The sequence below is a fragment of the Rhinolophus sinicus genome, chromosome 4 (assembly GCF_057876585.1).
Source record: "Rhinolophus sinicus isolate RSI-liver-muscle chromosome 4, RSI-T2T, whole genome shotgun sequence".
NCBI lineage: Eukaryota > Metazoa > Chordata > Mammalia > Chiroptera > Rhinolophidae > Rhinolophus > Rhinolophus sinicus.
In genome coordinates, this window is record NC_142504.1 from 12,230,797 (window position 1) to 12,243,418 (window position 12,622).

The following is a 12,622-nucleotide window of genomic DNA, read 5'->3' on the forward strand; positions in this document are numbered from 1 at the left end:
TAGGATTCACTCCAGTGGGCTCTGATGCTTGTTGTGACTGCCCTTTGGGTATGCTGCTTGTGGGGCTAATTGGGCGGTGCTCTGCTGTGGTCTGAAGCCAACCTCCAAGTATGTTGGTTCGGGGGTCTCTTGCGATAGGCTCCAGTGCAGGCCCAAGTCCCACTGCTTGTGAACAGCCGGAGACTACCTGGTAAGAGCTACAAAGTGATCTGCGGTTGTTTGCTGCCTGTGTGAAACCTGAAGTTGTGTCGGAGAGGCCATGCTGTGAACTGAGGACATCTGCCACAAGTACCAGACCTAGGGTAGCACTGCAGAATGCCGGGACACCCCGAGGCCTACCAGCTCCTTTAGGTTTCAGCCACTGATAAAGCCTTGTGCAGTACACAAGTTGGATGAGGCAGGGTCTCAGGGAGTCCCTAGAGTGGGAACAATTGTGGTCACCAGGTTCATGTAAATTCTGGTTTGGTGCCAGTGCTGAGCCTGAAGCTGCTCAATAAAAGTCTCAGAGCACACTGAGGCCAGTTATCATCCACCTGGGGTCTGTAGTACTCTTGATAATTTTCCAAGAAAGAGTGCAGTGCAGACAGAGCTGGCTGCTGCTCTTGGAGAAAATGCCTCTGGTATTTGAAGAGTTAGGTGCGGTGGTTCCCAGTAAGTCAGCAGGGCAGAGCTGGGGACCAATCAGATTCAGATTTGGCCTGTGGGGGTGGGCTTAACACATTAAAGATGGCGGCTGTCTGCCCAGCTGCATGGGAGGAGGAGCTCCTCACAGGGAAATGGAGACTGTCCTCCAGCCCTCAACCTGGAGCAACATAACTCAGTCTGCCTGCCATCTATCCCCGACAACCCCTGAGTTACTGTTCCTCGCTGGAGCCCAAGGTGAGTGTCTGGGAGAGAGTCTTTGCATGGATCCTTTAACAGGATGCCTGGGTTTCCTACTGCCTTCTGTCCCACCTGGATGGTCAGAATCCCCATGTTTTTCACAACCAAATGTTGTGGGGGCCCCACTTCCCAGCGTCAGTACTCTGGGCTGGGGAGGCCGGTATGGGGCTGGGTTCCCTCATTCCTCTAGGGGAAACATTTGCGGGGAGATACTTCTTCTGGTTCTCAACCTCGATATGGAGGTTTGGGGTTAACCAATTGCGTCTCTGCCCTTTGTTCCAGTCTTGATGTGGCTTCTTTATTTCCTTAGTTATAAAATTTCTGTTCAGCCAGACTCTAGATGGTTCTCCAGGGTGATTGTTCTATAATTTAGTTGTAATTTTAATTTGTTCATGGAAGGAAACAGGCACAGTGTTTATCTACTCTGCCATCTTGGGTCTCCTCATTTGTCCTTATGTCATAAAAATTTCTCAGTGTTACTTCATGCTCTTATCACTGACAATGGCTATAAAAGATTCTACCTAATAGATATGCCATAATTTACTAAAATATGTCTCTATCCGGTAAGTAGATTGCTTTCTTTTCAAAAATAGCTTTATTGAGTTATAATTGGTATACAATAAGTTGCACAAATTTAAAGTTTACAATTTGATAAGTTTGACATATGTATTACCTGTGAAACCATCACCACAATCAAGATAAAAATATATCCATCAACTCCCCCAAATTTCCTCCTATTTGTAATCTCCACATCCCCCTTTCCCCCGAGTCGTTTCCCTTCGGTACAGTTATTTTGGTAGTCCCCAATCCCTCCTTGTGTTTTAGGCCTTATAGTCCTCTCCTTTTGAATTTGGGCTGCCCTGTGGTCTGTTTTAAACAACAGAATGTGGTGAAAGTGACACCATGCTAGTTTCAGGCCTAAGCCTTAGAAAGTCTGAACAACTTATGATTTTGCACCATTGAAATGTTTTTTCTTGGAACCTCGCTGCCACATCATGAGGAAGCTTAAGTAACCACGTAGAGAGGATCTCTGATCCACCAATAATTATCCATTTGGGCCTTCTTGGCCCCCCGTCCTGGAGCTCCCATGGCATGAAGCATTAGCCCTGACATTCCACGAACTCCAGTCATCCCACAGAAATAACACATTGTTGTAGTTTACGCCACTAAGCTTTGGAGCAATTTATTACACAATCATCAGTAGGTAAAACATAAGCAATTATTGTTAAAATAGGTTCCTGTTCTTTGAGAATCCCATGAAATAGTATGACAGAGTGAGGCAGGAATTCTATCCAATTCCATGTCGTCCTTCCACCTGCCTCTTGGCCAAAGGATGCAAGAGCAAACTGAAGGGAGGATCTGTGGCATATTTGGGGGTCCACGAGGGAAGCAAGTGCCTTTCTCATAGTTTGTCCCGATACTTCACTCTCCTGGGGGTGGGGAAGGCCCGAAGCAGTGTTCAGGGCACCCCCATTCACCCTTTCCAAGCAACAGCATTCATAGAATGATCATGCCAGGTTCCGTCCTCTTAGAGTGGCTGAGAGGCCTTGGGAAATCATGATCGCCTTTCATATACCTCATGCATGCTTATTGTGGAGAAATGCCCTGTTTGTTTCTCCATTCACCCATTCATGGGTTGTTTTCAGTTTTTAGTTCATGGGAATAAAGCTGCTCTGAACATTTGTGTACTAGTCTTTGCATGGGCATATGTTCTGATTTCTCTGTGTGAATACCTACCCATGGAACGACGAGGTCATAGAGTAGATGAATGTCAAATTATTTAAAATATTTATTTATTAAATAGGCTATTTTTAGAGCAGTTTATGTTCACAGCAAAAGTCGTCAGAAAGTACAGAGAGTTGCCATATATCCCTAAAGCCACACCCCCACAGCCCTCCCCCACACTGCTTGCATCCCTCACCAGAGGGGTGGACTTATAACAATGGATGAACCTACATGGACCAAAGTCCACTGTTAACAGAGAGTAGGGGAGGGGGAAGTTTTCCTTGACCCTCTTAGGGTCCCTGGCTGGATGGAAATTGACAAAGACAGCCTAATAAGAGAAAAACACACAAATTTATTTAATCTGAGTTTTGTGGGACCAGGGAGCTTTCCTAAGGAATAGAAGAGCCAAAGGAACAGTCAGAGCTGAGTATTTTTATGCTAGGTGTGAGGAAGAGTGCGCAGGTATGGAGGAATATGGTAATTTAATAGGATGAGGTAAGTGTACTCAAGTGGGGGAAACTGAGCGAGGCCTGTTTGTTTGGACTCGTCTGATAAGGACGCTCTTTTCCTCCAGGAATAGGGAGGGCACTTCTCACATGAGGGTTTTATGACCTGTTTCAGGTGAGTCAGAGTGACCTTCCTGCTTTTGTTGTTTTCTCCAACTTTTTCAGCTTAAAATAGTCAATACGCCAAGGTGCCATATTTTGCTTAGCATGTCCTGTCCCCATCAAGGGCAAGAAAGAGAAAGTGGAAGGAAAAAGGAAGTTAAAAAAGAAAGAAGGCAGGCAAACATCTGGGGAATGTTTCTGCTTTCTATCACAGCAGCAAAACGTGGTGTCATAAAAATCTATTAAAAAATAAGCCAGCCCATCTTCAGCCCTAGAACTGTGAATTCTCCACTGAATAAGGAAGTGTTTCATTTCATCTCATTTGCATATTAATGCCATGCAAATACTAGAATGGTAGGAAGTGAATGAGGTGGGAGGGAAGGGCCACTAGCTGTAAACACTCGGTTGAAAAGTGGAACACAGCATATCAGTGTGAAGGGCATAAAGATAACAGATGAGGAGACGTAAGGTCTGATAAAACACATAGTCGGTTTATTCCAAAGGTCTAAGGACAGACAGAAATGTTACAACATACAGACAGCAGGCAGCAGGCTAAGTGGTCTCGAGACAAAGCACGTCTTTGTTTAAAGTTCATCGAGATCAATGTCAGTGGAACTCAGGGATGTGAAAGGCAGGAACACATAAGCAGAGCAGCACAGATGCAGCTGCCTACATGCCTCACAGAGAGGAGAGCTGGAGGAAACAAGTTTTCACACCAGGCCGTGCGAGAGCCTGCTGAAAATGGAAACACATCCTTAAAAACTCTGCATGAATGGCTGGTTTCTGCAGACAGCTTCGTTGAAGACTGGAGTGTCATTTCAGTTTCTGTTCCCCTGAAAAACAGTTTTGTTTTGAATTGGCCAAGTAAGAACAAGGATTTCACTGTTATACACTTGTGGCATTGTCGTTAGATGCTGTCTGTCATGGTCTGCCTGGCTCGAATTTTGGACGGAATGTGGATGTTCCATGCCAAACATTTCCCGGCCACGTTGGCTTTCCTTTCTCCTAGCAGCCATCTCCCAGTCCTGGGCTGGACCCCACTTCTCCGCCATCTCCCCTAGCTATGCAGTGGTTCTGGTGGTTCGATCTACCTGCTGTTCACTGAAATTTAGAGAAAGAGTAGACTGTGGCGTAAGGAGGCACACGGGAGTTGAAAGGAATCAGAAGAGGGCAGGGGTCTCCGCCGTCGTGGTCGTCTGGAGCGCTGTGTTGACCGGTACTCAGAGGCCTTGCCCCGGCCCTGTGGGAAAGCAGGCTGTGATCTGTCCGCCATGTTCACCAGGGACTGTGATAGGGGCTGGTGACACTGGAACCGCCTATTTGCGTGTTTAGACCGCGACCATTCTTTTTGTTTCTTACCTTTCAGTGATAATCACATCCAGTTCATTCTTCTCTGGGGTGCAACTCAATACAAGGTGACTGTATGAGTTCCCTAAGGTTGTCCTAACAATCGCTTCAAACCAGATGGCTTAAAAACAACAGAAATGTACTCTCTCACAGTTCTGGAGGCCAGAAGTCCGCAATCAAGGTGTTGGGGCGGGGGGGTGGGGGTTGGTTCTTTCTGAGGGCTCTTAGGGACAATTGGTTCTTTGCCTCTCTCATCGCTTCTGGTCTTGCCAGCAATTCTTGGCGTTCCTCAGCTCACAGCTGCATGACTCCAATCTCTGCCTCCATCATCACATGGCCTCCTTCCCTTGTCATGTCACATCATCTTTTTGTAAGGACACCAGTCATACTGAAAGAAGGGCCCACCTTACTCCTGTATGACCTCATCTTAATTAATTACATCTGCAATAACCTTAATTTCGAATAAGGTACCGGGGGTTAGGACTACAAAGAAAACCAGGATAATGGAGGGGTGCGGGTAGAACGTGTGATTTTACTCTGAGGAACAATATACTGGGTTTAAATATCTTCTCTCCTTAAAGGACTTCTCATTCCCTAAAGTCATTGTTTCTTATATTTATGAGAATTTAGGGCAGAATTTTCTCCAGGCTCGGCTTCAGCTGCGCATGGTCAGGAGGCAGTTTGAAGGTCCCTCTGTTTCCTGCGTTCATGGCTGGCTCCATGTCAGACATCCACCATAGAGAATTCCCATACTGTCCCCAGCACATTCACATGGGAAAATACAAATAAAACTAAAATTTCCCACCCATTCAAACAGATGTGGTCCAGAGTTTAATTCATGAGGACAGGCCCAGAAGTTCCTTCAAGTCCCTAACAAATCCAAAATATTACTTTTCTGAGTCTCAGTTTATTCTTCTGCAAAATGGGAGATGTTAGTCTCTAAAGGAAACTTAAGGCTTCTTTCTCCTCTCTCCTCAAGCTGAAGGTGTGTGCGGTCAGTGTAAGGCATTCTTTGGCCACTGCTGGTAGGGGAAGCTTTTATTGGTCTGGTTAAGCGGGCAAGCGAGATATATCCCTACTAATATTTATGGAGTCTGTGTTCACAGCAACCAGCTCACTGAGTTGGATTGTAGGGGAGGTGGGTGTATTCGCCACACTTCAAATGATTATACATGGATAATTCTTGCTATGGGCTGAACTGTTGTCTCCCCAGGTTCACAGGGGGAAGCCCTAAGCCTCCAGCCCAGTGTGGCTGTATTTGGAGATGGAGCCTCTAAGGAAGCAATGAAGGTTAAGTGAGGTGATATGGGGTGGGGGGGGGGCCCTGATCCAATAAGATTAGTGTCCTTATAAGAGACACCAGAGAGCTCATTCTTTCTCTCTGCCATGTGAGGACACATAAGGAACGGGGCTCTCAAACCAGGCTGGCAAACCAGGAAGAGGGCTCTCACCAAAACGAAATCAACTGACACCTTGATCTTGGACTTCCTGGCTTTTAGAGCGGTGAGAAATTAAATTTCTGTTGTACCACCCAGCTTATGGTATTTTATGCCAGTCCAAGCAGACCAAGATAGTCCCCTACTTGATTCTAGGCAGGACGGCCACTGGAGAGAAGACTCCTTCAGCCTTGCGTGGACCAAAAGTGGCCATGGATGGTGGAGCAGAACTTTTGTGCAGCAGGACTGGCCATAATTATGGTCACTGGCGTATGCTGTTTGTCTTGACCTTGACGCATGTATTTACTTCTGTGAGTAAGGCAGGGGCTCCAAGCACCATCTTGCCCTGAGCAGTCTCTCTCCATCATGCTGGGTCAGCACGAGCCTGTTGGCAAGCAATATGCTCAGTGTGGCTTTGGGGTGCTCAGCAACTCTCAGCAACAGAGGCCTCAGCAACAGAGGCCTCTCCTCTGTTCCCTGCATGACTTCCCTCCAGGCCGCCTCCCACAGCCTGTGTGAGGCCCAGAATCTCTTCTTTCCCATCTGTTCCCCCTTAACTCCCGTTCTCATCATTATCCACTTACAGGAAGCTAATGAAGAAAAGTTGAAGTGGTCCATGCTCCGAGGTGGCTTGCTATGAATTAAGAGCCTCAAACAATAAAAGGGTCAGGTTATGTGTGTCATGGACCCTTAATCTACAAAGGGAAAATGGATGTCTGTCTTCTATAGTTTTGTGGGGGGTTTTTTCCATTTACTTCTCAGCAGTGTCCAGGCCATGGGCTCATCTTTCGATAGTGATCAATTGAATCCTGATTATTGGACGTTTGGGATTTAGAAAAGTGTCCTGACCCTAGATAACATTCACAGACATCATTTTGTTTCCCTGTGTAGTCTCCAGACCAGTACTCCTCACTTTCTCCCTGTGACTGACTTCTCTAAGACCATTCACATCAAACAAGCACAACACCCCCCTTTACTCCCCCATCTCCTTTGGGTTTCCAGAGTCCTTGACTTCAATTTGCATATGAGTCTCAACCCCGCCCACCGCCTGCCCCACCCCAGCAGTGTGGGGTAACCACCTGCACACAGTAGGTCCTAGAAACCAAAAGTACGGGGTGTGTTTTCAGAGGGAGAGGGGTAGAGGCGCCTCTCTGTGACTCTGGTCCCTGTAAGAAGTCTTAGGGGAGGAGCTCTCAGAGGGACAATTCAGAGTGTACATCCCAAAGGAGCTGTGCACACAATGGTGAACCACAAGACGAATGTCAACGGGCATACCCCATTGACTCAAAGTCAAGCAGGCAGCCAGTAGGAACCTTCGGGCAACTCTCCCATTGTTCAGCCTTATCATTAAAATCCTGACCCCTGTCCTTTTACTAGTCTTTCCTCTGTGCCAGGCACTATCTGCTTGACTCCCTAATCTTAGTCGTGCTCAAACTGGGGTTCAAGGATTCCAGAGGGACAGAATATCCTAGGAGAATTTAAACATTTTGTGTTTTCCCTTCGATAATAATCTTCAAACACATTTCCATCAGCACATTTGGCTGGGTCATCTGATGGACACTGAGTGTAACTGAGTGCTGTTCATAAAACCCGGAACTTTTTTGGCACTTGGGTTCTTTATCTTTTGTTGGTATTTTGAAGTGCTGTTTAATTGTCACTAGCTAGTGAAGAAAGAACAGATGCTTTTCAATAAGTCACATAGAAAGGGGTCACAGATACAAATACGACAGGGGCCTAGCAGCTTAGGGGAATGAATACAGCAGGGGGAGTGGGGTTGGGGGCAAACTAGAAGTCTGGGCTCAGGCTAAAGGGGCCACCATTCAGCTCCAGACTCTGTGGTCTTGTGGGAAGGTGGGCCTTGTGGGCTAGAACTTCCGCTTGTTAAGAGAAGCTGGAAAGGCAGATTTGACATGAAAATTCTTAATTCTTCTATAACAGCAACTAATAAAAAAGTTAATACTGGGCGGGGGGGGGGGGGCAAATGAAACACGCCATGGGCTACATACAGCCTCTAGTCCTCCTGTTTGCAGGGTCTACACTAGAGAAAGCGGGTGGGCAAGTCAATCGTGGTACCACATATGGCGGCTTGGGGGTGCCAAGAACCACATCCTGGCAGGCACGAGAAACTAACATTTCAAGAAGCTGAATTAATTTCAGCAAAACAACATCATCCATCACGTGACTCAATTTTAATTTTGTTGGCTTGTTGTTTGGTTTTTATTTACTTGTAAACTTGCCTTTAGTTTTCGTGTACGGGTATTTGTCGATATTTAAGAACTGTCCGAATGTAAAGAATTCAAATCAACAGTGAGAATTTGTAGGATATCACCATTCTCAAGTCTGAGAAATGATGCCTCATTTCATCTAGTCTCCACATAAATCCTTAGGAATGTGTATAATTACTCACATTTTATTGATGACAAAATTGAAACTTAAAGAGGTTAAGTGATCTGTCCAAACTCACTCAGCGAATGAATGACAGAGCTGGGATTTGAACTGGGTCAGGACCGACTCCAAAGCCCATGATTTCAACCCCGACTCTCAAATTCACAACACAGGACGTGTGAATGACACAATGCCTCTCCCACCCGAGTCCTCTCACTTTGCTTTTCACCACTGCCATTTGCCTAGCCAAATCTACACACCCTCAGAATTTAGAGAGGTCCAAGGAAAGGGGGAGGGGTCAGGACCTGGACACCTGGGATTTGGGTCTCAGAGGGACCCAAATTCAGATGGGCTTAGAGGACCCGAATTCAGACAGTTCTGTGATCAGAATTGTCATCAGCGTTCTCTCAGTTACATTGCTCGTCACCTTGTTTTCTGTGGCCTGGGAATCTAACCACCATTTACAATCTTGTTTTTATAGCTAAATATCACATAAGTTCTAGTAAAAGTTGGGAACCAGCTGAATGTCATCTAAACTGCCTGTGTTAGGATCAGGTCTGTGGTTAATGAGAAATTTGCTGAGAAGGTGATGGGTTTGCATCCCTGATAGGAGCATTAGCTATCTTTCTGTTCTGTGGCATGTACCCCACTCCTGGCTCAGTCTGCTACCGGATGAATTAGTTCCTGGGGGAAGTGAAAGGTTTAGCCCAGGCTCATCAGCACACGTGGGGCAGTGGGACCTGAAAGAGGTACCCAGCTAAGGACAGATTAAGCAACACAAAATAAAACATTGGAAGAAAGTGCAGTAATATGTTAACAGTGGTGTCTCAGTGTTGTAGCATGATGGGAGATTTAAATTTTCTTCTTTTACTTTTCTACAATATCAAAACAATACATTGTTCCTGATATAAACAAAAATTATTTTTGGATGAAAGAAAAAGGAACATATGAAGAAAACCACTCCTGACAGTGGGGAAGGAGCACTGTTGCCACACTCAGCCATCTGCTGCATCTTCGTTAAGTGTCCCACAGTGTAAGAAGACAATAGGAGTCACAGATTGGACCTAGAGTAAAATACGGGCCATGGTGACAGCTGGGAGTATTCCAAGGCGCTTGTTAAAGGTGTAGGCAGTGACACATTTCTTTGTTTCTTCCCAGTTGACTCATATCCAGTTCTGAGCACTTATTCTTCCCCCTTCCCCATTCCCCCAAACGCTTCCCTCTATTGACTGGCACATGAACAAAAAGCTTATGTGCCCCCGCCCCCAATTAAAGACAAATTTTTCCATTCAGAAGACTAAGAGGAAATTGAAACTTAAAGCAAGCCAGTTGGGTCATCAGCCCCAGTACCTGAGGATATGTATGGACTCTTATCTGCACTTCTGGAAACTTCAATGGGAAACACCTGAAAAGGCACTAGATAGCCCTGGCCTCTCTCTCAACATCATGACTTTTCAGCTTCAGCTCTGTAATAGTCAGTATGGTAACCACTGTAACAAGCAGGCTCTAATTCTTAGTGATTTAAAAGAATAAAGTTTAATATTCACTCACATCACTGTCCAGTGATGATGGGAGTGTGATGTGGGATGAGACACTCTGCTCCATGAAGTCATCCAGGGACCCAGGCTCCTTCCACCTTGTGGTTCTGATGTCACCTAGGGCTTCTGAGTTCTCCACCAGCTCCTGTACATCCAACCAGTAGATGAATAAAGAGAGAGCGTGTGTAGGTTTTAGGAGCCATGCCTGGAAGTGGCATCCATCAACCCCACCCACATTTCATTGACCAGGACGAGTTGCATGGTCTCTAGATGCAAGGGGATTGAGGAAATGTCATCTAGCTGTGCCCACAGGAGCACAGCACATGGATATTTGTGGGTACCAGCAGTCTCTGTGTCACACTCCTAACTGGCTTGTTCTTTTTCATGTTTTCATTTATTCTCCCTGGATAGAACAAATAATGGCCTGCTTGTAAATCCACACCAGGTTCATGGTCACCCTGTGCTTGTTCATCACAAGCTCCTATTCTCAAAGCTGGCAGGACTCATGGAACCAGACAGAAGCTGAATTTTCTTCCGAAGTAGGGAAAGTGACCCTTCCCCAGTTCTATGAAATATTGCTACCTGGCAAGATGGGGATGGGACTAAGCAGCATTGTTTGTGCATCTTGCCTTCACCCTCTACACTACAATCATACCCCAGTATCCCAGGTCACTTTATAAGAACTTCAGCTTTAGTTGTTAACCCTTCTCTCTTAGAAGGGTTCCAAAACTGTCCATAGAACCAGCGAAAGGCATAGCTACCTATATCCTCCTGGCCTGGAACTCTCCAACTCTAGGTTCCACCTCTTCCTCTCAGTCAAATGCAAAGATTTCAGGCCATTCAAAGAAACCAAATATTTGGGTCTATCTGCCTCAGCAGCCACTAAGCAAACCAGCACATGCATGAAGTGCTTTGTTTAGGCTCATCATGGGTCATCTAATTAATTATATGTCATTTCCTCAGTTACAGGTTGGGGGGAAAATGCGTGAGTATATGAGTAGGGGAAAATCAAAGGAGGTGGATTAGAGAACAGAGACATAGAGAACAGAGGGCAGCGTGGCAGAGCTTCGTGGCCACACAATGATGGTGACAGTACTAGGAGTTGAGAACAAGACAGGCTTTGGCATGGGGGACCAAAGGGGAAGGGCTGATTTTAAAGACATTCCTTAGGAAACAGCAGTCAGCCTGTTGGTAGATGGAATGTGTCTGAGTCCTTGGCAAAGGCACTTCAATTGAATCTGAAGCTGTTTGGGCTCCTTTGAAAATACTGGTATTAATCCAAGTCTATTATTACCACTGCATTTTCATTTCCTCTTCTCTCTTACGTTTATATTACTTGTTGCCCACACTAGTCCTGAACGGTTTATCTGTGATTTTACATACAAACAACGTGAATGTTTTTAACCACAGTGAGGTCACATCCTAACATGATTCATAGGCTTTTTGTTCATTTTGAGTGAGAGGAAAAATTCTCCAATTCTTCACGTAGATCTTAATGGGGCTTGAACAGAAAAATAATTTTATTTTTTCCTTTAATATTAAGCATTATACCATGCCAATATTTCTCTAGGGGCTCAAATGATGTTGATGGAATAGTGGATGGAGGGAGCAACCACCCCCAATATTCCCTCTTTTCCTCCTTTGCCTTTCATTGTCTTCCTTCCACATCACTTCCCCCAACGAAAGTCGCCTCATGGGTCAGTCAACATTCACAATGGAACCTTTCTGAAACGGCCACGTGGGGTCCGCCTTCTTGCTCTATGGCAAATCTGTCATCCAGTAGTTGGTTCCCTTTTCCTCACCTATATAATGAAGCTTATGATTTATTACCAACTTGGACCAAGGCCTAATTTCTGTTCACGAAACCCTGTCATCTTTGGATGAACTGTGCTGTTTAAGGGCCAAGATTATAATGAAACACTGGCTTGCAGTTCACGACAGTGGGAGTTAGGAAATACAGAAGGTGTTCTCTTCAGCAGTGAACAAAGACATTTAGAATATCCAGCGTTCTGGCTTCCGAGCTGTCTGTGGAGATTGCCTTCTTTCACTCACTAGGCTAACATTTCCAAGGCTGGATCTTCATCCATTTACTGAGAAACTCGTCTTGAGGGTAGTCCAATGTCCTTATTTCAAAACTTTTGAAATACCACCTCTTCCAAGAAGTTCACTGAGATTAAGTGGAAGTGAAATAATATCTTCTTTCCTTATTCTGCAACCTGGGAACAGGGTCTCACCTGAGAGCACCCAAACTAGAACCAGGTATTTACTTCATTCATCCCCAGACGGGTTCTTTATCTATACATGTGTTACTATAACATTTTCTAGAACCTAAATGGCTGAAGACATCAGAGCTGGCACAGAAGATACTAAGGAACATGGGCTTTGCCTTATTCAACTTAGTATGTTTTGTAGAGCCTGGTACACAGTCGGTGCTCAACATTAGGTGGATGGATTGATTTCATAAGGAGTAGGTTACTAGTTTATCGCCCAAAAAGACTCTGAGACACCTCATGAGAGTCCCATCATGTTTCAGGGCAGAGGAAAATGGTGTTTGTGTTTCAAAAAAGACAGTGTAAATAAAAGAAACAACTTGGACTTCGGACAAACAGTAACAAAGCCAGACACGCCCAGCTCTGAAATGAGTGGTGGCAATGATCCAGCCATTGATTTTTTTTAGTATCTGGACATTTACAGGAACGAT

The 12,622-nt window shown here is 45.3% G+C and overlaps 2 long non-coding RNA genes across 3 annotated transcripts in view; one reads left to right on the forward strand and one right to left on the reverse strand.

The window, feature by feature from the left end:
- The first annotated feature begins 716 nt into the window (after window positions 1–716).
- The window catches only part of LOC109444650 (uncharacterized), a 37,136-nt gene continuing 25,230 nt past the window's right edge, over window positions 717–12,622 (forward strand). Inside the window, exon 1 of the long non-coding RNA XR_002136917.3 lies at window positions 717–879. This is a non-coding gene — a long non-coding RNA (uncharacterized LOC109444650). The remainder of the gene's footprint in view (window positions 880–12,622) is intronic.
- LOC141573215 (uncharacterized) overlaps window positions 1,658–12,622 on the reverse strand; it is a 32,891-nt gene continuing 21,926 nt past the window's right edge. Inside the window, exons 3-4 of one of the 2 annotated variants that reach the window (XR_016021028.1) lie at window positions 9,935–10,066; window positions 1,658–6,383 (exon numbers count right to left, since the gene is read on the reverse strand). This is a non-coding gene — a long non-coding RNA (uncharacterized LOC141573215). The remainder of the gene's footprint in view (window positions 6,384–9,934; window positions 10,067–12,622) is intronic. The other variant, XR_016021029.1, reaches the window with a different exon arrangement.